The sequence below is a fragment of the Aptenodytes patagonicus genome, chromosome 1, assembly GCF_965638725.1.
Source record: "Aptenodytes patagonicus chromosome 1, bAptPat1.pri.cur, whole genome shotgun sequence".
In the NCBI taxonomy this organism is placed as follows: domain Eukaryota; kingdom Metazoa; phylum Chordata; class Aves; order Sphenisciformes; family Spheniscidae; genus Aptenodytes; species Aptenodytes patagonicus.
Window position 1 is genome coordinate 14,417,396 of NC_134949.1, and position 26,433 is coordinate 14,443,828.

The following is a 26,433-nucleotide window of genomic DNA, read 5'->3' on the forward strand; positions in this document are numbered from 1 at the left end:
CTGTTAAAAAAAGACTACTATGGGCAAACATGATGTTCTCCTGTATTTATATACTTCTTTTAATCTCAGTGTATGTAATGCTTATGAAGGTGAGACCAATCACAGCATCTTGAAACATACTTACCCACATAGGTCTTCTGGTGCTGCCTGGTATTGAGAGGCAGAACTCAGTTATTCCCTGCCTGGGTTTCTGTTCACCTGGGCTTGCCACTTGTATTTTAAGCGCACTGTGGTTTTTTGTCATGAGGATGGTCAAATATTGACCAGGTTGCCCAGCAAGGTAGCGTCATCTCCATCCTTGGAGATACTTGGAACTTGACTGGACATGACTGTGAGCAACCTGCTCTAGTTGAACCTGCTTTGAGCAAGGAACTGGAATACATGACCTCCAGAAGTTCCTTCCTACTTAAAGTTGTCAATGATTCTACAGTTTCATGACTGTACGGGTGGGGAGTAGAGTGAAGCCACCAAAATAACTTCCGCTATGCTGTAAGCTATCATTCGAAGCCAGATCACTGGAGATCAGTGCGCTGGTCACTGTTCCATTTTTCCGGATAATAAAATGGAGATTATCAGATGCTGGTTATTACTCTCAGTATACCCAGTTCAGCCACTTGCAACTGAGCTACACATGTAGCTATTTGTTGTATTTTCTTATCATGCAACAAAAATATCACTTCACTCCATTGCACCCAGTATGTGTAATACGTGTGGAGTTACAGCATGTGTTGTGTGAGAACAGGATGACTTATCAGAAACATATCTACTTTTGAATTATTGGAGCTGTGCCAGCTGACACTGACAGCTGTCTACATGATGTTTTTATAGCTCTTCTCAAGTTTCCCATGTAAGATCCCTACCTCTGTTCCTAAAACATTAATGATTAGATTGTCAGAGCTGAGAAAATCCACCTGGCGAGCAAGGTCACCTTCACTGTTCTCAGTAACAAAGGAAAACACCAGGCTAACGAGGCTAAGGAAGTCCTAATTAACGTCAATGGATAACTCAAAGCTAGGGAAAAATAGGGCTGGCAAAATAAGTGTCTACAGAGGTAAGACTGTTTTTTGAAACCATTGCAAAAGGAGCCTGGAAGCTGTATTTTCAAATATGGTTAGTGCTGGGGATGGGTTGCAGAAAAGAAAGGGAGTCAATAACGGGTTTGTCATTTCCCTGCCTCCTTCTCCTTGGCGAGTTCCCGCCAGCAGTCAGAGCCTCTGAGACTCAACCAAGGCCCCAAGGCAGGAGTGCCATAGATCTCTGTTCCCGCCTGCCAAAAAGTCACCGTGCTCCTTCTTCAGCTCAGCCCCTTCGCTCCCCAAGAAATGTGCCTCCTCAGGGAAGTTGGAGCCATGACACACATGCAGAGCTGAGCCACCCCACAACCTCCCACCTCCTCCCCTCACTGGCAGGAGACCCACCTTCCCCCATCCTGCACAGCAAAACAAAACGGTGGCCAACATCTACCCACAGTTGTCGTGCGTGGTAAATGGATGTCCCACAGACCATTTTTGATGGAGCCAACTCACAGATCTGTCTCTAGCACCACTTAGGGATCCTGAATTTGCCTTTGAGTCTTGCTGCACTGTGCCACTGTGACAAGAAATAGTCCATCCTCCCAAAGCACCCAGTTAAGCATTTTTTCTCCCATTTTCTTCCCCTAAACTACTCTTAGTCCAAAGTTCAGATTCCCTGAATTGGGCTAATTCCTCTGGTTGCCGCCTCCCTCCTCTCAACTCTCTGACCCCCATTACAGGATCGCTGCAACCAGCCATCTCTCAGACACCTGTATCTGGCAGAGAACTGCTAAGCCATGCAATGTTTCAGCCTATTCATTTGTATAATCTGGGTATTTCACACTGATCTCCTTACTCAGCCATCTCTGGTTTCTGTGTCAGCCTGGCACTGCTGGAAGAAGCCCGGTTTCCCCACTGATTTCCCTTGCATGGCAGGGATGTCTCCAACTTGATTCTCTTATTTTACAAGTGTGAGGGAGCAGTCCATAAATGAGAGTGAGTATTTTTAGTTTTCAGTGCCCATATGTGGGTAATAGCACCTGCAACCATGTTTTAAATTCCAGAAAGAAATGCTCAAATCAGATATGATGAACAAAAATCCCACAGCGTTTTCAGCAGTGGGGAGAGTGAAGCAGAGGAAACAATTCCCTAAGGGTACTGTGAGCTTCCAGTGTTGGAGAGCCTTAGGGACAAATTATTCAAACACATCAGAAGTGACACTGGTGCAATTAGCCTACCTTGGGACAAGGAGTGATCTGCATGACCTCCTGAAGTTCTCTCCTGCCATGTTTTTTGTATGTTTCTGTTCTTTTAAATGATGTTAACAGCCTCAGCCACAAAACTTAATCACCATCCTAGATTGAGGGCACGTATAAGTAGCTGACACCAGGACACAAATTTGCCGGTAAGAGAGGACAGACCTGAAGAACCACTGCAGACTGTTGAATGTCACCATCTCCCTCTTGCACACATACACACAAGGATGTAAGTCCACTGCACACTGCTTCTGCCTGTTAGTGTAAGAACAGGCCAATATTACATACTAAGCCAACTCCAGCAGTGTCCACAGAGCCAGCCATCATGGCCCACTGGATCATACTCTCATGTGTTCCTCTGCAAACCCTGTTGTCTTGGCTGGCTTCCTCTTCGAGCCTCAGAGCATCCATCCTTCACCAAACCCTGCAACAGTTACCTTCTCCAGTTACGTCATTCTGAGCAGATGATGGGAATAGTTTTTCTAATGACCTACAGCGCAGTTTTGTCCCTCAGATGAAGGTTAAATCCTCAGCAAATTGTTCACAGACTGCCATCATCAGTCAAAATGGTCTCCTACAATTTCATTCAACCTTCAGCCACACACTTCTCTGACCATGTCAGATTAGGAGACTGGTTTCCAACATCTCTCCCAGGTGGCTTCTCTCTGCAGTCTTTCAGTAACAGGAAGACGTGCCTTAGGATTTACCATGACACCCTCTGTACTTCCCAGGCAGGGACATAGCTCCTCACAGTGACACTGGGTGGCCGTGAATCTGTCAACACTGCTACTGCCTGCTGCTTCGTCTGCCCAACAGCAACATGAAGCAAATGCCAGTGCTCTCTGAGATGATCACTGTCCAGTTCACTTGCCTACTGTTCGGTTTCCTCTGTTCCCTGTGTTTAGATATTCCCTGCACCACGAAGCTAGGCATGACCTCACCAGGACATTTCTTGTCTCATTCCCTAATCCCTGGCAGTCCTTTGCTGCTAGATACTTATGCTGGTCTCTGTCATCTCCACAAGGTCTTCTATCCCAACATTTCCACTTGACCCAGCCTGTCATGCTTGCTCAAGCTGCTGTTGCAATGCCACCTTTGGGGCTCTGGGATCCATCCATAACAAAAAGGGTAACACACCATATCTTCCTCTGCTCCCACCTGCTGTTTTCAGCCATGTGCTGATCCCCTCCAGTATTGCCAACTTTGAGCTCAAAGTCTTATTATTCAGAGAGTAAACAAGAGTACATGTGTTTATCACCGGAACAGTGCGTAGGCACAGCTCTCCTTTTCCTGATGCTCATATTGCTCGCAACCCAAAAGAACAGTGCTTTATAACTTTAAGCATAAGCATACTCTACTCATTTTTGAAAGTGTGGTTATGACTCAAGCAAGCAGTGCAGTCCCAGGCAGTGTCCATAGCCCATCCAGCATATTAATACAGCTTCAAGGGATGTGAAAGAGCTTTACGCAAACAGGGACATGAGAGAGACACTGGACCCAGCCCAGCAAAGCACATCGTTTCCTGGGAGTGCATAAGGAGCCCTAACGAATTCAGCAGGATGATCCATGGACTGGGAGGTGTGCTCCCATCTAAGTGTTTTGCTGGCTGAGAGCCACAGACCAACTTGCTCCTGAAAGCCTATGGGACAGCTGGGAAAGCAAAATCTGCCCAGTGGAATACCAATGCCTCCCTTGCCCAAAGACTATCCAACTTCCCAACATGTGAAAATTGTAGGGTCTTTATCAAAGACATTGAAAAGCTCAGCCAACCTCAAGCTTTCCTTCCTTCAGCAGAGCATAGTTATAAACCTTCATTAGGGCTAGCCAACCTTTCTGCATCATGAGTCCCCAAAATGCCAACATTTTCCTATGGCCAACAGCCACCAGGCAGACCGTGAAGATCTGAAGCAAGACAAAGATCTTGGGGTTGTTCATAGACAAGAGCAGGGTCCCTCTCCCACACTTGCTATGGAAGACAGCTTGGCTGGGCTTGTGTCTAAACCCCACATGTTCTGGCTGTGCTGGTGTCTGCAACCCCAAAGCCTGCCCTACCACAGAGACTCCTGTGTCAGGTGGATGCTGTCAGTCCCATGGGAACCACAGTGCTTGGGAACCAAGGCTGAACCACTCATCAAACATAGCCAAAGGATCAGAAGTTATCTGCTGTCTTAAGGGTTGCATTTGCTGTATATCCTTGGCTTCCTTTCTAATGGCAGCAAGTGATATCCCTTCTCTGCATTCAGACTACCCAAAGAATTTAACAGACAGAAACCTAGACAGACCAGTAGAATCTTACAACCTGGCAATGTATTAACCTGGCAAGCTATTATACATGAGTTGAGCTAGAACTGGCTGATGCTGTTGCACACACTGCTTTACCTGTCTTCCTGATGAACAGCTATTTTGGATTTTCCAGTTGTTCAACATGCTCATCTTCAAGAGCATTTTCATATTTCTCAAGATACTTTTCCCTTTCATAGTCCTATTGACAATCATGCTAGCACCATGAGACCTCAAGTGCTCATCTTCTTAATCACAGCATTTTCAGCAGAAAATGATCCTCTGAAAGACTAGAGACAAAAAAGACTCTATACTGGTGCCCGTGGAATTTGTTCTTTTCCCAGTCCAGATTTCTGCTTCATATCAAAATGTGCGCTGGAAACCATACCTCCTGCTGTAGAGAACCGTCTCCAACAGACTTGGAGGGGTGTAAAGGGTAATTAATAGGTTATTCCCATCTTTAACCTCTGTGACGCAATTACAAAAATTGCAAAATGCAAGAATCTTTCCCTGCTGGCAAATGAGATCTGTCATTAAGTTTGGTCCTCACTAGAGAGGGAAGGGTGGTTAAAGGCAAGGAGAGCATGCACCTCTGTAGCTCCCTTTGTCAACCAGCAAGAAAAGGCAGCAGTTTTTTTTCATTTTGGTATTGGCTCAGGACACAGAGAGCACCACCATCTGGATGCCAAGGAAATGCAGAAAAAAAGCAATTTCACTGAAATGAAGACGTACAGCTATCTTCAGCCTGTTATATGTTAAAGGGAGGGCAGTCATTCTCCAGAATGCCTGAAGCCAGCTCTGAAGGCAGAGCTCATATATTCTCAGAGGTGCTTGAGCTCAGATCAACTTTGAGGGGGAGAAAATATTGCTTCCATCCAGTTCGTGCCAAAGGAGATCTCAAGAAGTAAATCAAAGGACACTAGGGACAAACCTTTGATAAAAGTGTATCAAAACTTTGTTTAATTTGTTTGCACTGCTGTTGTAAAGCAGACTCACGGAGACAATATGATCTACAAATGGAATATGTTACTAAATCAGGACAGAACTTACTGGAAGGATAATTCATGATTTCATCTAAGTCATTACATCTCCCTATCAATAGCGTATCTCTGTGAGGAGCATGCTCACCTCTGGCTGAATATCACCTAATCCCTGTAGGACAAACTTTAGATGCCTGACTCATGAAAATGACAAACCCAACCACCCAAAAATCAGTGGGTCAGATGGTCCCTGGTTGAGATCAGATGTGCACAGATACATACAATCAATGGTACGTGCAATATCCAGCACATAATCCCTTCGGTTTGTAAAATTTGCTTCTGCCCAGATACGTGGGAAAGGGACACTTACTAAGACAGCAGAGAAAGGGGGTGTTTCTCCTGGATACAGGCATGTCCATGGGCACTGCAACCTCTGAGTCTGACACATCCCAGGCACATACTCATGGGATCAGTGTGCAATACAGATTGGACCAAGTGAGCATGCGTCACACAGTGAGTGGATCTGCGCATGTGCACCTCCAACCTGCTAAACTTTTGGGACAAATATCCAAAATCCTCAAATGCTGCCCAGGCAACATTTCTGAACAGAGCAAGAGTATGTGTACATGAGGGGCTGCAGCAAGTTAAAAATCAGGATGTTGGGTAGCTTTTCAGACAGCCTTGCCTTCTCCCTGCATCCCTCATCTCTGTCCTTCATATTGCCAAAGTCTATTTTGTGCTCTTCTTCCCTTACCTGTTTTGATGCAGCTGTTGTCCACGCTCTTCCTAAATACACCTCCTTAGCAATGTCAGCTTCTGGAAACTTCCTTTCTTCCCCCGGAGCCTCCATCTTTGTCTGTTTTGTTTTTTAAAATATCTCCCTCCCTCTTCTGTAGGCAGGTCTCCACTCCCCAAGACCATAATGCCAGATGGTTTCATTCAGCTATACAGCTGTAGCTAAAACTGACCCCCTTATCTTACCTCACTTGCCTACCCTGTTTGATTGTAGTTGAGAAACCTATTAGCTTCTACATCCAGGCAGCACACACCCTCAGTGTTATTTTCAACATAGTTACATTCAACATTTCAATCTTCCCTCTTCTCTCCAGACTGATGCTGTCATTTAATCCTGCTGACATTCCCTCAAAAGTGTCCTACAAAAATATCTATTATTATTTGTTCCCACAGTAAGGCTGTGATAGCGTCATCCTGAGTCTCTGCGATCTTCTCTGTTCTGGCCTTCTCGATGCTCACCTTGTCTTCCCTCAAAATGTCACAGCTAAAATCGATTCCTTGCTTCAATTCCTTAGCAAACCACACTAAATCCTTTCACTGCTTCACCTTCATCCTCTTTGTCAAGTTTGTGGTCCAACCTTTCAAAAGTTTCCATAAAACTACTCCTATGTCTTTTCCTACTTATCTCCTCCTTTCCTCCAGACTACCCATTTCCCTTTCCTCTTCATGGTGCCTCCTTCTCCCATCTCAGGCCTCCTGCAACACAAAACCTCCTCCCACAGTGCCACCAAAGAGACTTTCAAACCATACCAATCTTCAAGTTTTCCATAGGTTTGAGCCATTTTTAGGAAATCAGGCTTGTCTGTGCTATTTTCAAGTCATCCTTTGGTCTCCTACCTACTCCTGCCTCTGGTGTTGAGGTATTGCCTTCGATGAGACACATGCAATCACTCTCTTGCTCGACAGTCCTCTGCGGAGACAAAGTATATGCGGGGCAGCTGGAGGAGAAATCAATGCCATGCTCCTGCCCAAGTTAGCTTTGCTTGAATTTACCTCAAACTAAACCAGAGTCAGTCATCATCTGCCATTTGTTTTTGTAGCAGGGGACCTACAGCTCATCCTGAGTTGAAAACATACTTTTTTGGGGAGAGACACAGCTGCTGCATGTTTCCTGCCTCCATTCTAAATTATTAGGAATGGAGAGTATTTTAAATGCCTGTAAAAGACCTGGCATTACATTAAAATTATATTGAGGAAAAGATCCCTCTGGAAAGTGAAAAGGAATTTATGAACGAGATTTGGGTAGGGAAAGTGTCTCAGGTTGTCTACATCCAGAATTTATTTTTCCCAGGGGAAAAAATAAAGGAAAGTGACTGATAGTGTGACCACAAGATACTGTCTGAGTAGACTCTATTGAGCGGAGTTTAGCATACTACCCACCATCCAGAGGACATTCATTCACCTCTACCTTGTATATGCTGCTTGAGCTGGATATGAGGCTTAAAAATATTTACCATAACCCACACAATTTCCCTGAGCAGCTTATTTCAGCTCTCTGATTTACAAAAACTTATTTGCCTGACAGCAGCCACCTCTGAAGTAGTTTGTAATTAATATGTGCCTTTTCAGATTCCTTAAAGATAATGTTCATAACAGGTGAGAAAGATCAGAGATGCCACAAAGATTTCTAAATAACAGGAATTAGGTGTGATTAAATAGATCACTGTAGACTGGTGAATAGACTTCTCAATTACATATCAAAGTTAATAAACAAAAAAGAGTACAGCTATTTTATACTGATGATTTAAGAAAGCGTGAGCAAGAGTAATTCATTAAAGTCTGTGAGCCAGAGTACTTGTAGGTGGCTGGCGATTTTGGGTGCCCTGCACTAGACTTAAAGGGTTAAGTTTTTAGAGCCTGGATATTCAGGCTTTTTTTTTTTAAATGAAGATGCTACAAAAATTACATCCAAAATTAGAGGATTTGAAAGGGATAATTCCATTTTGCCAATGTCAGCCATGATGGACATTACATCCTGCAGCAAAGATTGTCAAGTCATTTGTAATAGGTTTTCAATAATGTTGCAAAATACGTGCAAGTTGTAACTTAACTGCATTGCTTGTACATTTTACATCTAATTAATTATAGCTTGTATAAAATATTATGATGCTCCATTCACATGCTTAGAATTGAATTAATCTGTAGTTTACATGCCCCTAATAATAAACGTCTTTCTATGATCTTGGTCCAGAGATTTGTAAAAGTGCACAGCTTTTCATCAGCTTTAAAGGCAACTCTATCACTGACAGTGGTAGTTTACTGAGTCCTACAAAAACTGCCTCCTTCACATAACCTTTGCTGAGCATGTCGTATGAAAGGCAACAGGCAGTATTTATAGACTACCCGTGTGAACAAAAGCACAGGTTGCACTCAGACTCCCTTGAAAAGCCTATGAACCAGGTAGTAACTTGCCGGTGCTGGCCTGGGGATTCATATTAGTGCAGAAAATAGCCAATGTCACTTCCCAGGTAGAAAATTTAACACAAAAAATCATCCAAGTTGGCTGAACACTCTTCATCCTAGTGATGTGCAGGGTATGACAGTCTCCTCTTACTACCTGTTGGGATAGGAGCTGCTTTTCTAATTAGAGCATCCTGAAGACTTATTCCAGCCTCTTTTCAGGAACAATAAACTCAGTCAGTCAGTCAAATATGTTTTTAAACATTGTCTGATAGAAACATCTTGGGAAAAAAACGAATATTTTGCTCAGAGGAATAAAAAAACAGGGACCATATATTCCTTTGGCAGGATTTGCTAAACACTGTGCCATTATAGAATAATACAGTCATGTTTCTTGCTAAGGATAGCAGCTGTCTAGAGGAACCCAGTTAGGTAACTTGGCCATTTACCCAGCTAATCAGAAATCCTAATGTTCCTATGTTTCCTCACCATCAATGATACTACCAGAAGGTGCAGCAAACTGTTTCCACGATCCACAAAAAGTCTCCCTCTCTGCTTTAGCGTGGGGCACACACAAGATCACTGTAAGCCATGCTATTGGGATTGAGGGACCAGCCTTTTATCCTTTTTAAATCTGAAGCCACACACACCGCTTGAAAAATTAATGACTGACTGGGTGAATGTTGTCTCCTGGGGAGTTAGAAGTGAGGTCAATGCTGATTCACTCTCAGGAGAGGAAGGTGGTTTAGTGGTTGGCACAGTGCCTTGGGCTGCGGGTTCAGGCCAGGCAGGCAGCAACATCCTGTATGACCTGGACTTCACTTGCCTGTAGCTCCCCCTCTGAGACTGTCCATGCTAAAAGGGTTCACAAAACAGCTGGATATATTTGTGGAAGAAAGACTTGGAAGGCCCTTACATGCAACGATGCCTGTTGGGCTCCCAAAGTCCCCGTGCTGCAAATTCTTGGAGGGTGGTACAATATTTAGGGGAAACATCCCTATGGCTTTCCCTGTCCTTCTGCTCTGCCCTAGGTATCCACTGCTGGCCACTGCCAAAAAAAAGGTATGGACTCAGTAGACCTCTGGTCTGACCTTACACATAAAAGGGGAAAGCTGTGTTTTCCCACCTGCCTGGGGAATGCCTGTTGCCTGGGGAGTGCTGCCGCCCTGGCTCCTCCAGCTGCCATGGACCTGGCCCTTTGCATGCCCTCATGCTCCCACCAACCCTGTATTTATCTCATTACGGTATTTATACCATTACAGTTAACGCCTCGTCAGGCCACCCCATCACAGAGCAGGAGCTTCCAGAAGTGCTGGCTCAGCAGAACATCCTTAGTTCAAAAGTTCAGCCCAGGTCACTCTTGCTCCCAGCACTGTGTCACTTCTTTCTTGTGCAGTAGAGATCTCCGTTTTACTAACATGCACAACACCCAAATTTATTTGCCAGAGTTACAAAATATATGAGTTGATACAACAACCAGTTTCCACCAAGGCTGCAGGAAAAAAGGTTGTAACTTTCTGTCAGAGCCACAGCTCCATCAGAAAACAGGAGGTTTCGCATGAGGGAAGCACAACACGTAACCACTTAATAAAAACAACCCGAGCCTGCCAGGGAACTGGCAGAATTTACAGGCGTTGTACTGGGAACAGCAATCCAGCCCTTGTTGTCAGCATAGCACCATTAGCAAACACACAGAGTAGTTAATATTTTGAGGTTGTTTTAGCTTCATTTGTGTATCTTGATAGGTGGCATTTCCAAGACACTACAAGTCTCTGCTGAGTTGGACCTATTATTAATTGTGAACATGCAGCTGAACTTTGCAAAATCCTTACATGAAAGAGAAATAAAGAAGCAAAGTTCCCAGAGTCATTTTGACACAGTCCCCCACAACATCCTTCTCTCTAAACTGGAGAGGTATCGATTTGATGGGTGGACTGTCCAGTGGGTAAGGAATTGGTTAGATGGTCGCATCCAGAGGGTAGTGGTCAACAGCTCAATGTCCAGATGGAGATTGGTGACGAGTGGTGTCCCGCAGGGGTCCGTATTGGGACCGGTACTGTTGAATACCTTCATCAATGACACAGACAGTGGGATCGAGTGCACCCTCAGCAAGTTTGCAGATGACACCAAGCTGAGTGGTGCGGTCGTGTCCTGGTTTCGGCAGGGATAGAGTTAATTTCCTTCCTAGTAGCTGGTACAGTGCTGTGTTTTGGATTTAGGATGAGAACAAAGTTGATAACCCACCGATGTTTTAGTTGTTGCTAGGTAATGCTTACACTAGCCAAGGACTTTTTAGTTTCCCATGCCCTACCGACTGAGAAGGCTGGAGGTGCACCAGAAGCTGGGAGGGGGCACAGCCAAACTGGCCAAAGAAACATTCCATACCATGTGACGTCATGCTCAGTACATAAACTGGGGAAAGCTGGCCGGGGGGGGCCGCTGCTCGGGGACTGGCTGGGCATCGGTCAGCAGGTGGTGAGCAATTGTACTGTGCATCACTTGCTTTGTGTATTATTATTATTATCATATTATTTCAATTATTAAATTGTTTTTATCTCGACCCACGAGTTTTTCTCACTTGTGCTCTTCCAATTCTCTCCCCCATCCCACCGGGCGGCGGGGAGTGAGCGAGCGGCTGCGTGGTGCTCAGTTGCCGACTTAGGTTAAACCATGACCACCCCTTATTCTATACCATCTAGGTCATGCTCAAGTCTCATATTTTCCAGTACATTTTCATTAATCACCACCCCCCCTTTTTTTAATATATATATATACACACACACACACAGATATCATTCCCTCAGTCTATGGGCCATCCCTCTAAAATGTTCGGTGAGTTCATTTAGTCCATGACTTCGGGCTCCATCTGTCATAATAATCTTCCAGGGCAGGAAAGATGGAGATGGTATGTGGTGTTGGATTGTTCCATGTTGAAGTCAGTTCTGGTACCATCATCACTGTGCTTTGCTTGGTTTCACTGAAGTTATTCTTCATTAGTCTGGGTGATTCTTATTGTAATAACATTAGTATGATTAGTATATCTGTGTATTATTAGTATAACTATTATAAATATAATTAGTACTTAACATCACATAATTCAAATCATTGGCTATTCTCACCCAAAATCAAATCCCCTTGAGGTACATGTCGGACTTCCCCATCCTTCAGCATTATCCACCAAGTGAACCCAGGTCCTTGAGCAAAAGCAATCTCACGGATGGGTTTGCCTTTGCCCGAGGCAGGAATAACCCAAACTGTTTTCCCCAACATATTTTTTATGTGCACTACAGGGACTTTATTCCCATCTACAGTACGTAAAAGTTCTGACTGGGCAGGGCCTGCTCGATTGGCAGATCCCCTCGTGTTGACTAACCAGGTGGCCTTTGCTAAATGTGTATCCCAATGTTTGAACGTCCCCCCACCCATTGCTCTCAGCGTAGTCTGTAACAGTCCATTGTATCGTTCAATTTTCCCAGAGGCTGGTGCATGATAGGGGATGTGATACACCCACTCAATGCCGTGCTCTTTGGCCCAGGTGTCTATGAGGTTGTTTCAGAAATTAGTCCCGTTGTCTGACTCAATTCTTTCTGGGGTGCCATGTCGCCATAGGACTTGCTTTTCAAGGCCCAGGACAGTGTTCCGGGCGGTGGCATGGGGCACAGGATATGTTTCCAGCCATCCAGTGGTTGCTTCCACCATTGTAAGCACACGGCGCTTGCCTTGGTGGGTTTGTGGGAGTGTGATATAATCGATCTGCCAGGCCTCCCCATATTTATATTTCAGCCATCATCCTCCATACCAGAGAGGCTTTAACCGCTTGGCTTGCTTGATTGCAGTGCATGTTTCGCATTCATGGATAACCTGCGCAATAGTGTCCATGGTCAAGTCCACCCCTCGATCACGAGCCCATCTATATGTTGCATCTCTTCCTTGGTGACCTGAGGTGTCATGGGCCCACCGAGCTATATATAATTCACCCTTATGTTGCCAGTCCAGATCCACCTGAGCCACTTCAATCTTAGCAGCCTGATCCACCTGCTGGGTGTTTTGATGTTCTTCAGTGGCCCGACTCTTGGGTATGTGAGCATCTACGTGACGGACTTTTACAGCCAGGTTCTCCACCCGGGCAGCCACATCTTGCCACAATGCGGCAGCCCAGATGGGTTTGCCTCTGTGCTGCCAGTTGCTCTGCTTCCATTGCTGCAACCACCCCCACAGGGCATTTGCCACCATCCCTGAGTCAGTATAGAGATAGAGCACTGGCCACTTTCCTCGGTCAGCAATGTCTAAAGCCAGCTGGATGGCCTTCACTTCTGCAAATTGGCTCGATTCACCTTCTCCTTCAGCAGTTTCTACAACTTGTCGCATAGGACTCCATACAGCAGCTTTCCACCTCCGATGCTTTCCCACAATACGACAGGACCCATCAGTGAACAGAGCATATTGCTTCTCATTTTCTGGTAGTTCATTATACACTGGGGCCTCCTCAGCATGCGTGACCTCCTCCTCTGGCGATATTCCAAAATCTTTGCCCTCTGGCCAATCCATGATCACTTCCAGGATTCCTGGGTGACTGGGGTTTCCTATTCAAGCCCGTTGTGTGATTAGTGCGACCCACTTACTCCATGTAGCATCAGTTGCATGATGTGTACAGGGGACCCTTCCTCCCTCTGAACATCCAGCCCAGCACCAGCAGTCGGGGTGCCAGGAGGAGCTGTGCTTTAGTACCAATGATTTCCGAAGCAGCTCGAACTCCTTCATATGCTGCCAATATCTCTTTTTCAGTTGGAGTATAGCAGGCCTCGGATCCTCTGTATCCCCGACTCCAAAACCCTAGGGGTCGACCTCGAGTCTCCCCTGGTGCTTTCTGCCAGAGGCTCCAGGTAGGGCCATTCTCCCCGGCTGCGGTGTAGAGCACATTTTTTACATCTTGCCCTGCCCGGACTGGCCCCAGGGCTACTGCATGAACTATCTCCTCTTTAATTTGTTCAAAAGCTTGTTGTTGCTCAGGGCCCCATTTGAAATCGTTCTTCTTTCGGGTCACTTGATAGAGAGGGTTTACAATCAGACTGTAATTTGGAATGTGCATTCTCCAAAAACCCACGACGCCTAAGAAAGCTTGTGTTTCCATTTTGCTAGTTGGTGGAGACATGGCTGTTATTTTGTTGATCACATCCATTGGGATCTGACGACGTCCATCGTGCCATTTTATTCCTAAAAACTGGATGTCCTGTGCAGGTCCCTTGACCTTACTTTGTTTTATGGCAAAACCGGCTTTCAGAAGGATTTGGACTATTTCCTTCCCTTTTTCAAAAACTTCTCCTGCTGTGTTGCCCCACACGATGATATCATCAATGTATTACAGGTGTTCTGGAGCCTCACCCTGTTCCAGTGCAGTCTGGATCAGTCCATGGCAAATGGTGGGGCTGTGTTTCCACCCCTGGGGCAGTCGGTTCCAGGTGTACTGGACGCCCCTCCAAGTGAAAGCAAATTGTGGCCTGCACTCTGCTGCCAAAGGGATTGAGAAAAACGCATTAGCAATATCAATTGTGGCATACCACTTGGCTGCCTTTGACTCCAATTCGTATTGAAGTTCTAGCATGTCCGGCACAGCAGCACTCAGCGGTGGCGTGACTTCATTTAGGCCACGATAGTCTACTGTTAGTCTCCACTCTCCATTAGACTTCCGCACTGGCCATATGGGACTGTTAAAGGGTGAACGAGTCTTGCTGATCACTCCTTGGCTCTCCAGTCGATGAATTAGCTCATGAATGGGAATCAAGGAGTCTCGGTTGGTGCGATATTGCCGCCGGTGCACCGTGGTGGTAGCGATTGGCACCTGTTGGTCTTCGACCTTCAGCAACCCCACAACAGAGGGGTCCTCCAAGAGACCAGGCAAGGTGGACAGCTGTTTAATTTCTTCCATCTCCAAGGCAGCTATACCAAGAGCCCACCGGTACCCTTTTGGGTCCTTGAAATACCCTCTCCTGAGGTAGTCTATGCCAAGGATGCACGGAGCATCTGAGCCAGTCACAATGGGGTGCTTCTGCCACCCATTCCCAGTTAGACTTACTTCGGCTTCCAATACAGTTAGCTGTTGGGATCCCCCCGTCACCCCAGAAATACAGATGGGTTCTGCCCCTTTATAGCTTGATGGCATTAGGGTACACTGTGCACCGGTGTCTACTAGAGCCTTATACTCCTGTGGGTCTGATGTGCCAGGCCATCAAATCCACACAGTCCAGCAAACCCGGTTGTCCCTTTCCTCCCCCTGGCTGGAGGCAGGGCCCCTCTAATCCTCATCACAGTACTCATTTCTCATTTCTTGTACATACGAGTCAGAAGTTTCTTCATTAAGATCAGGAGTAAGATCAGCCCTTCTACTCTCTCTGGGGAACTGCCTGCTGGAAACTGGAGCAGCAATTTTCCTGGAAGAACCTCTTTCTGTGATTGTTTTCCCTTGCAATTCACGTACCCGTGCCCCTAGGGCTGCAGTAGGTTTTCCATCCCACTTCCTCATGTCCTCTCCGTGGTCATGCAGGTAAAACCATAGGGTGCCCCATGGTGTGTACCCTTTATATTCTCTCTCTTGAGCAAAAGAACGCTGACTCCTAATAGCTGAGATACTGGTCCGTACAGGTGAGGAGTAGGACCTATCCTCTCTGAGTTGCTGGATCTCCCGGGACAGTTTTTCGGACAGTTTCTCCACAGCCGAGACGATGGAGGAAGAAAGACTTTCCTCGTATTGCCGGAGTTGACTAGCCAATTCATCCACTGTTTGTTCCTCTCCATCTTTCCAGGTCATCACTGCCAATGAATTGGCATATGACGATGGTGAGCTCCTTATAAACTTCTGCCACATGGGTCGTGTGGACTTGACTTCGTCTGGATCTTTAGATAGTTGTTCATTGTTCAGGTCATCATAAATCACCTCCAGCACAGCTAATTCTCTCAGAAACTGGATACCCTTCTCCATGGTGGCCCACTTGCTTGGGCGACATATGACATCTTCCTTAAAGGGATACCTTTCCTTCACGCTTGACAAGAGTCGCCTCCAAAGGCTGAGGACTCGTGTCCCTTTTCCAATTGCTTTGTCAATGCCCCCTTCCCTAGAAAGGGATCCCAGCTGCTTGGCTTCCCTACCCTCTAATTCCAGGCTACTGGCTCCATTATCCCAGCATCAGAGCAGCCAGGTCACAATATGCTCACCTGGACGACAGCTGAAATCTTTTCATATATCTCACAGCTCACTCAGGGATAGAGATCGGGTGGTCACTGCCTCGTTTATGAGTTCTTCCTCTTCTTCCTCCCCGAGCAGCGGCCGGCTCTCCTCCTCCTGTTCTCGTGATGGCCCTCCTCCAGGGTCATCTGTCTCGTACACTTCTTCCTCCAGCCCCCTTTTAGAAGAAGCTTCTTCCTCCCTTACTAAACAAGCCGACTTCCGCTTCCAAAATTTCTTCTTGTGTACAGGGGCAACTGATACCGGCACAGGCTGGTTCTTTGGTTCAGCCACAGGGCCTGTTGCTGGGGTCTGAGTGGCTGCAGGGCCTGTCGCCGGGGTCTGAGTGGCCGCAGGGCCTGTCGCTAGGATTGGAGTGGCCGCAGTGCCTGTCACCAGGGTCTGAGTGGCCGCAGGGCCTGTTGCTGGGGTCTGAGTAGCTGCAGAGCATGTTGCTGGGGTCGGCGTGGCCACAGGGCGCGTTGCCCGGGTCTGAGTGGCCGCAGTGCGTGTCATTTTACTGTCAGATCCAGAGACCTTCTCTTCCCTTCTCTTCCCTGTTGCTGGGGTCTGAGTAGCTGTAGAGCATGTTGCTGGGGTTGGAGTGGTCGCAGAGCGTGTCGCCGGGGTCTGAGTGGCTGCACAGCGTGTCACTGGGGTCTGAGTGGCCGCAGGGCGTATCGTTTTACCGTCAGATCCAGAGACCTTCTCTCCCCTGTGAGGGTACTGAATGGTGTTGAACAGGGCTCGGTAGGCATGGGCCAGGCCCCAGCACGTTGCAATGATCTGCATCTCTCTGGAGTTGCCAGGGTGACAGCATACTTTGTCCAAATATTCTACTAACTTTTCAGGATTCTGCACTTGCTCAGGGGTGAAGTTCCAAAACACTGGGGGTGCCCATTGGCCTAGGTACTTGCCCATCTTGTCCCACACACCCTGCCACTCATAACTATCCAGCCTTGGGGCAGATCTCTGGATGATATTCTTAAATTGCTTACCAACTTTAGACAAAACCGAAACAATATTCCAAAGAAGTACCAATAGAAGTATCTTAACTACCCAAGGATGTTCAAAATACTGAAAAGTTACTGTAATGAAGGAGGAAACATCATAGAAGAAGGTAGTGACACTGCCATTCTGTATTTCCTCCATAAAAAAACTCTCAGAAAAGTCACTGTAATTGCTAGTTGTCTCCACGAAATGGTATCTGTGGTACAGTAACGGCTTCATTGCGAAGTTTACATACCACACTAAGGTCAAGGTCAATGTTTTAAAAACCTCACAAGCAAGACATCACGAATCACTGCAGACCACAGCAAACTGCAAAATCCAACACCAATATTTAACATGTACAGCAAAAAAAGGAGCACGATGCAGATTACACAAATCAATATCGAGAACAGAGACACCAACATTGTGACCCACAACTATTAACAGATATAAGTTCTTTAATACACTCCGGTTAACCTGTTATTATCTCAAACCCTTCGTGCCCCACGTTGGGCACCAAAAAGGACTGTCGTGGTTTAATCTCAGTCGGCAACTGAGCACCACGCAGCCACTCGCTCACTCCCCCCCCCCCAAATGGGATGGGGGAGAGAATTGGAAGAGCACAAGTGAGAAAAACTCGTGGGTTGAGATAAAAACAGTTTAATAATTGAAATAATATGATAATAATAATAATATGATAATAATAATAATACACAAAGCAAGTGATGCCCAGTACAATTGCTCACCACCCGCCGACCGATGCCCAGCCAGTCCCCGAGCAGCGGCCCCCCCGGCCAGCTTTCCCCAGTTTATGTACTGAGCATGACGTCACATGGTATGGAATGTTTCTTTGGCCAGTTTGGCTGTGCCCCCTCCCAGCTTCTGGTGCACCTCCAGCCTTCTCAGTCGGTAGGGCATGGGAAACTAAAAAGTCCTTGGCTAGTGTAAGCATTACCTAGCAACAACTAAAACATCGGTGGGTTATCAACTTTGTTCTCATCCTAAATCCAAAACACAGCACTGTACCAGCTACTAGGAAGGAAATTAACTCTATCCCTGCCGAAACCAGGACAGGTTGACATGCCAGAGAGACGGGATGCCATCCAGAGGGACCTGGACAAGCTGGAGAAGTGGGCCCATGTGAACCTCATGAGGTTCAACAAGGCCAAGTGCAAGGTCCTGCACCTGGGTCAGGGAAACCCCCAGTATCAATACAGGCTGGGGGATGAAGGGATTGAGAGCAGCCCTGCCAAGAACGACTTGGGGGTACTGGTGGATGAAAAGCTGGACATGAGCCAGCAGTGTGCACTCACAGTCCAGAAAGCCAACTGTATTCTGGGGTGGATCAAAAGAAGCGTGGCCAGCAGGTCGAGGGAGGTGATTCTGCCCCTCTACTCTGCTCTGGGGAGACCCCACCCGGAGTACTGCGTCCAGCTCTGGAGCCCTCAGCATAAGAAAGACACAGACCTGCTGGAGTGGGTCCAGAAGAGGGACACAAAAATGATCAGGGGGATGGAACACCTCTCCTATGAAGAAAGGCTGAGAGAGTTGGGATTGTTCAGCCTGGAAAAGAGAAGGCTCTGGGGAGACCTTATTGCAGCCTATCAGTACTTAAAGAGGGCTTATAAAAAAGATGGCGGCAAACTTTTTAGCAGGGCCTGTTGCGACAGGACAAGGGGGCTTTAAACTAAAGGGGGGTAGATTCAGACTAGATATAAGGAAGAATTTTTTTATGCTGAGGGTGGTGAAACACTGGCACAGGTTGCCCAGAGAGGTGGTGGATGCCCCATCCCTGGAAGCATTCAAGGTCAGGTTGGACGGGGCTCTGAGAAACCTGATTTAGTTGAAGATGTCCCTGCCCGTGGCAGGGGGGTTGGACTAGATGACCTTTAGAGGTCCCTTCCAACCCCAACTATTCTATGATTCTATGATTTATGCAGCAAAGTTTATTCCCCAAGGTTTTTTTATCAGCCTTCCCGTCCCATTCAAGCAGAGGCAATTGCTTTGTGCTGCTACTACAAAAGTGGATCTGGAAACCTACCTCTGCCTTGACCAGGGATCAGCTCCCTGCCCTTTGCCAAAGTCCATTTTCTCATTCATTTCTGTTATTGCAGCTAAATGTGGGTGGGAGTTTTCTTCTGGGTGATGTTCCCGGCAGGTATAATCTCGTGTGGGGTTTTGTTCCTTGCTGGCTCCCTGGCTGCCCAGCTCTCAGCCATGGGGATGCCCATATGGTCTCTTCCCTGATGGCGCTCCAGCAAGGAAAGCCAAAATCCTGCAGGGCAATCGGCACTGTCCCTACTTCCAGGCACCCTGCAGATGGCCATGGGCAAGATGCTAGCCAGAGCCAGGCCTGCAAAGGGATAAATGGAGGACTGTCATTTGAAACACTGATGTAAGGCAGGAGCTGGACAACAGGTTTCATCAGAGTCGTGTCTGGAGCTGTTGGCGACTCAGGTGGATGTGCTGACAGCGGCTGTAAGGGGCAGCTGAAAGAGCTCTTGCATAACACCTGTGAATAAGTGTCTCTGAGACTCCTGCAGACAGTTTAATGTAGAGAACTTCCTGATGGCCACATATGGAAACAACCTGTGCAATTAGAGCCCTCCTGAAGAAACTACCGAGGACAAACTCTCCCCCCCCCAGCACCGTGCTTGCTCAGCTCTTCACCACAAGGAGCACAGGGAAAGCCCTGAGAGGCTTAAAGCTGTTGTTACACAGAATGAGACAAATGGGGGAAAAAAATGTACTAAACAGTTGTTTCGGCAGCTGAGATGATTGTTTTGGTTTCTTAGCAACTGTGGGAAAAGAATCTGCGAGATCTAAGCTGTCTGGTCAAATCCAGCAGGCATCCCTCCATGGAGGACCGCCCTCCTCCTCTGCTCATCAGCACAGGGAAACCGTGCAGCTGGCGGGAAGCCCTCCCTACACAAGGGAGGATGGCTGTATTGGGTTTGTGTGGCAAGGTTTTGGTAGTGGGGGGGCTACAGGGGTAGCTTCTGTGAGAAGCTGCTAGAAGCTTCCCTCATGTCCAATAGAGCCAATGCCAGCTGGCTCCAAGACAGACCCGCCACTGGCCAAGGCCGAGCCCATCAGCGACGGTGGTAGCACCTCTGTGATAACATATTTAAGAAGGGGAAAAAACTACTGCGCAACAGGAACTGCAGCCAGAGAGAGGAGTGAGAATATGTGAGAGAAACAACTCTGCAGACACCAAGGTCAGCAAAGAAGGAGGGGGAGGAGGTGCTCCAGGTGCCGGAGCAGAGACTCCCCTGCAGTGCATGGTGAAGACCATGGTGAGGCAGGCTGTCCCACTGCAGCCCATGGAGGTCCACAGTGGAGCAGATATCTACCATGGAGGACCCAACACCGGAGCAGGTGGATGCCTGAAGGAGGCTGTGACTCCATGGAAAGCCCACACTGGAGCAGGCTCCTGGCAGGATCTGTGGCCCCGTGGGAGACCCACGCTGGAACAGTCTGTTCCTGAAGGACTGCACCCCGTGGAAAGGACCCACGCTGGAACAGTTCGTGAAGAACTGTAGCCCATGGGAAGGACTCAGGTTGGAGAAGTTCGTGGAGGACTGTCTCCCGTGGGAGGGACTCCACACTGGAGCAGGGGAAGAGTGTGAGGAGTCCTCCCCCTGAGGAGGAAGGAGCAGCAGAGACAATGTGTGATGAACTGACCGCAACCCCCATTCCCCATCTCCCTGCGCCGCTGGGGGGGAGGAGGTAGAGAAAATTGGGAGTGAACTTAAGCGTGGGAAGAAGGGAGGGGTGGGGGGAAGGTGTTTTAAGATTTGAGTTTATTTTTCATTACCCCACTCTGATTTGATTGGTAATAAATTAAGTTAATTTCCCCAAGTCGAATCTGGTTTGCCCGTGACAGTAACTGGTGAGTGATCTCTCCCTGTCCTTATCTCGTCCCACGAGCCTTTTGTTATATTTTCTCTCCCCTGTCCAGCTGAGGAGGGGAGGGATAGAGCAGCTTTGGTGGGCACGTGGCATCCAGCCAGGGTCAACCCACCACAATGGCAAACAAGCCCACCTCTCTCCGCTGAGGGATGAGGGGGCAAGCTGCCCATCGGAGTCTTCACGTGTGGTTTCTCCAGACATGGAAAGGTTGCTTGGGGTTAGACTGCTTTTCATTTTAATGAGCATGGAAAGGACGAGGAAATCTTGCGCTAACAGCTGCAATCAGTGACGTTCCCAAGTTACACCCAAAATAGGAACCACAGCAGAGGAGAAGTCAGACTGCGGCTCTTCCGTGCCTCGGTGGCAGGGCAGGGCCAGAGGGGAGCAGGAGGATACTCCTGCGGCTCTGGCCATCAGCCACTCAAACTCTGCAAACTAAAAATGAGCCTGACAGCTTGGTGCAGCAAGAGCCCAGCATCCTCCTGCGCAAGGCACTTGCCTCCTCTCCTGGTAATGCAGGTGGCTCAGTTACAGCATCCTTCAAAGGTTGCTGTTTTGTGATCACTGCTCTTGAGTGCATGAAAAGCTGTTTACGGCTGTTTTCTCAGTGATCAGCAGTGTCAGTGTTTCGTGAGTCCCTTGAGCAAATCCACAGAGAGAAAGGGCTGATTTTTGCCAAACAGTTTCAGATCTCAGTGAGTGTCTGTGCTGGAGGAGGTTTCAGCAGTGGTGCAGGGTTTGTGCGGGTCTGGACCAGCCATTTCATTGTTTTGGTTTCTCAGGGACAGTGTTTAAATTGTTTAAATTTATGACTGTTACTGACATACTGGCCATGCTCATTGCTAATAGCTTATTTCCATCCATGCTAACACTATCTATCTCATTCATTCAGATATAAGTATGAAGATGCTGACCTGTAGTTAATCCTACACGTCCCTGACTTTTAATTTAATGAGTATTAAATATTAATGGGAGCAGGGAGTGGAAGTCAGATCACCTTTTCAACAGCTTAGTGTCCCCATCACCAGGCTACAATGTCATCCTTGATCTTGCTTTCTTATTCCCTTTCCCCCAGTTTCACTTACAGGACAAAGAAAGCTGCATTTTATAGAAGACTTTGCAGTCAAGCAGCTAGTGCAAGGATTAGAGCTGAAGCAGGATCTCCCAGCTCCTGGGTGGATGTTCAAACCACCACGCTGCTGGATAAAAAGGGGGGTTGTTTTGTCCAGATCCCAGGAGAGGGCCCTACACCCCAGCCCAGAGGCTTCGCTAGAGAAGAGGGGAACGCACACAAACACAGACACAGACACCTGTGACCTAGATCCCCCCACTGATGCTGTGCAGAAAATAATTCAGTATGCAAGGAGAGATGTGGAGGATGTCTGGTGGTTACAGCCCTCCCCAGGGTGTGGGAGCACTGGTCGTGGATCTACCAGGGTCTACCTGTGCATAGTTCATTAAATAAACTACGGTCTAGTGCCGAGGGTGGACCCAGAGGCTCTGGTGCAAACCTTTGCCACTGCAGTGCTCTGTGCCCTGTTGTGTTCCCAGCCTGGTGGTGGGAAAACTCTCCCGGCTGGTCTGGGGTACAGAAGTGAATCCTCCCTTCCAGAGGAGAGAGCTGAACATCACCCTTCCAGTTTCGTGATGAGTATTATAATGTCTTGATTCTCACAGGAAGCACCATCACTTCTTCTGGTCATGCTTCAACAAAAGAAAGCCATGTCTCCTGCATGACCATCCAGGGAACATTTCATTTTCAAGCCTCTAAGTTTTGGGATGGCGGGGGACAGTGGTGGTGGTGGTGGTGTAGGGATCTCTTTCTCTACATCTTCCCATGCCTTTTTTTCTCATGGTCTTTTCTTTGGCATCAGACAGTTGTGACTGCCTCCTCACAACAGCCATATCTAACTGCTAGAGGTATTTGTCTGTGCTTAAATCTATGTATCTTTGGATTATGATATTTTTCTGATTATAAAGCTAATGAGAGAAAGCAGAACTCAGTCAAAGCAGCTGGGCTTGAAGTGTATTAATACTTAATACTACCTTTTACTATTGTAATTATGACTTATTTACTTTTTTAATTGCTATCTGGTTTACTTATCTCTATGAGAGACATTTCTCAAGAGTATCTTTCTGACTACAGTGTTTTATTTTTGCAGAAAAATTCAGGCATTTAGTGAGATGGAAATTACTTCCTTATTATTTAAAATTAATTCAGCCTGTCAAAATGAGCTCATTGCCATGCACAGTGCCTCCTTTTCATTCAGTCTCAGCCTTTCTAGCAATTGAAATTCTGTGCTGAGATGATGTACATAGCAGGCTTTTTATACATATTAAACCCTACATATTAGGAGGATTAAGGCTGCATATACATTTTAGAATAGAGCACATAATTATGAAACAAGTTTTGCAGCAGGGATAAAAAAAGTCAGGTTTCCATCGGTCTTGTAAACTGCTTTGCTAGCCAGGAATGAAGCTGCGAGGATGCCTGATGGGAATAGAAGGGACTCTGTTGCCTGCTCCTGCAGGACTCCAAATTTTGCTAAATCAGAACAAAAGTAGAGAAAATATTTACATATAAATAATTGGGATGCCAGTGCTCCCTCCTTTTCTCTTGGAATAAAAAAGAAGAGAATGGAAAGCAGGAAAGGACAGAGGAGATTGAAACTTGTGATGGGTATAGGAAGAGAAAACCTTAATAATGGGAGAAAAGTGCCTGTCACCTGCGGAGGCAGCAAAGAATCATAGAGTCATAGAATCATTTAGGTTGGAAAAGATCCTTAAGATCATCGAGTCCAACTGTAAACCCAACACTGCCAAGTCCACCACTAAACCATTTCCCTAAGCACCACATCTACACATTTTTTAAATACTTCCAGAGATGATGTCTCAATCACTGCCCTGGGCAGCCTGTTCCAATGCTTGACAACCCTTTCGGTGAACAAATTTTTCCTCATGTCCAATCTAAACCTCCCCTGGCGCAACTTAAGGCCGTTTCCTCTCATCCTATCGCTTGTTACTTGGGAGAACAGACCAGCACCCACCTCGCTACAACCTCCTTTCAGGTAGTTGTAGAGAGTGGTAGGGTCTCCCCTGAGCCTCCTTTTCTCCAGGCTAAACAACCCCAGTTCCCTCAGCTGCTCCTCATAAGGCTTGTTCTCCAGACACTTCACCAGCTTCGTTGCCCTTCTCTAGACACGCTCCAGCACCTCAACGTCCTTCTTGTAGTGAGGGGCCCAAAACTGAACACAGTACTTGAGGTGACCATGGACATTATTTTTCTATTCAGTGACTGAATCAAAAAAGTCATTAAAAAATTTCAATCATTTTGGGTATACCATAGACAAGACATTCAGTGTCACTCCTAACTCCAAGAAGGAGGATGTGGGGAGCTATAGACATGACAGTGTTACCTCCGTCCCTGGGGAGGTGATGGAGCAAATAATCCTGGAAATGATTTCCAAACAGAAAGGATGAGAAGGTGATTGGAAGTAGTCAGCATGGACTTACAAAGGGGAAATCACACCTGAGAAACCTGAAAAAGTTGTACAGCGACATGACTGCCTCAATGGTCAAGGGGAAAGCAGTGGACATTGTTTATCTTGACTTTAGCAGGGCTTTTGACACTGTTTGCCATAACAACTTCACGGACAAGCTGATGAAGTGTGGGCTAGATAGATAAGTAGACAGTGAGGTGGACTGAAAACTGGCTGAACTGCCAGGCTTAAAGGTCTGTGATCAGTGGCATAAAGTCCAGCTGGATGATGGGGCAGATAAAAAACTGGGAGAAGTGATTGATGCACCAGAGGGTTGTGCTGCTATCTAGAGGGACCTCAACAGGCTGGAGAAATGGGTGGACAGGAACCTCATGAAGTTCAACACAGGGAAACCCCAAGTCCTAAACCTGGGGAGGAACAACGTCATGCACCAGTATATGCTGGGGGCCACCTAGCTGGAAAGCAGCTTGGTAGGAAAGGACCTGTGGTCCTAGTGGACACCAAACTGACCATGAACCAGCAATGTGTCCTTGTGGCAAAGCAGGTTCACAGGGTCCTCTGCTCAGCACTGGTGAGGCCACACCTGAGTGCTGTGTCCTGTGTTGAGCTCCTCAGTGCAAGAGAGATGTGGACATACTGGAGAGAGTCCCATGAAGGGCCACTAAGATGATGAAGGGACTGGAGCATCTCTCCTATGAGGAAAGGCTGAGAGAGCTGGGGTTGCTCAACCTGGAATAGAGAAGGCTCAAGGGGGACCTTATCAATGTGTATAAATACCTGATGGGGGGCCAGTAAAGAAGACATAACCAGACTCCTCTTGGTGGTGCCCAGGGACAGTGTAAGACACAACAGGCACAAACTGACATGCAGGAAATTCCATTTAAACATAAGAAAAAACTTTTTTACAGTGAGCATGGTCAAGCACTGGAGCAGGCTGCCCAGAGAGGTGGTGGAGTCTCCAACCTTGGAGATACTGAAAACCTGACTGGACACGGCCCTGACCCTCCTCTGCGCAGTGGAGTAGGACTAGATATCCAAGAGGTCCCTGCCGACCTCTGCCATTTTCTGAGTCTGTGACACTGAGACAAGATAACATCAGGGAACTGGCAGATGGAAAATACAAATTTTGGTTTAAGGATCTGCAGTAAAAGGCCAGTAAGAAACAACAGGTTGGAGTTGCCAGAGAGATGCAGTGGTGAGCAGGGGTGCAAACAGGTCTCCCTGCAGGATCACGGCTACAGCAGAGGAGGTCTTGCAGCACACCCCACCTATGGCTGCATCGCAGCGGGAGGGCAGCATCTCCCACTAATGCTGTCTTAGTTGGTCAGTAAGAGCTGATGCAAATAAAGCTCTCTAAAATAAAGCCTAATGGCAAGAGCAGCCAGCTTCAAACTCAAGCCTTGGGACCACCCATCCCAAAACCAGCTCCCTTTCCAGTGGGCTAACATATTCCCCATCCCTGCAATCTAAAACCTCAATAATTGCAGATGTGCTTTAACTTACGCTACTTTGGTGGATGTTTCTGGTGAAACGGGCACCAAGGAACTGCTAAAGCGCCAAAATTGTATAGATAAGAGGCCGTGAGAAGAAATCAGAGATTTCTTTCCTCTCATGTTCAGAGCCTTCTTTGTCCCACCAGCTGTGGCATTCCCCCAGCAGCATATCTGAGGTGGGAAGCACACCTGGGCTCTTACCTCCCTCTTTGCATTTTGTTTCAGGTGTTTGCAATTAGCTAAGGATCATGCCACCAAACTATTTTGGGACAGCGAGGTGTTGGCTTTTGCAGATTTAACACAAATTACTGTGAATCATCAGGAGCATTTTATAGATACAGTTTCTGAGGTTAAACAGACTGTGATTTGATTTAAAGTATTTCATCTGTGCCTTGCAAAATGATATAGAAAAAAACTCACATTTTTCAGATAAACTAGTAGATTTTAATCTTTTTTAAATAAAGTCTGCTAACTTCAAAATATTGTTTAATGAAGGATCCTAAACCCAAGAAGTTATTCAGGGGTATTCAGCCCCTGAGCTGGAAGACAGGGATGGCGAGCAGGATAAACCCCCCCATAATCCAAGAGGAAGCAG

The 26,433-nt window shown here is 47.0% G+C and overlaps 1 protein-coding gene across 3 annotated transcripts in view; it reads left to right on the forward strand.

Moving 5' to 3' along the window:
- LHFPL3 (LHFPL tetraspan subfamily member 3) overlaps positions 1 to 26,433 on the forward strand; it is a 279,658-nt gene that overhangs the window by 230,631 nt on the left and 22,594 nt on the right. The window lies entirely within an intron of this gene.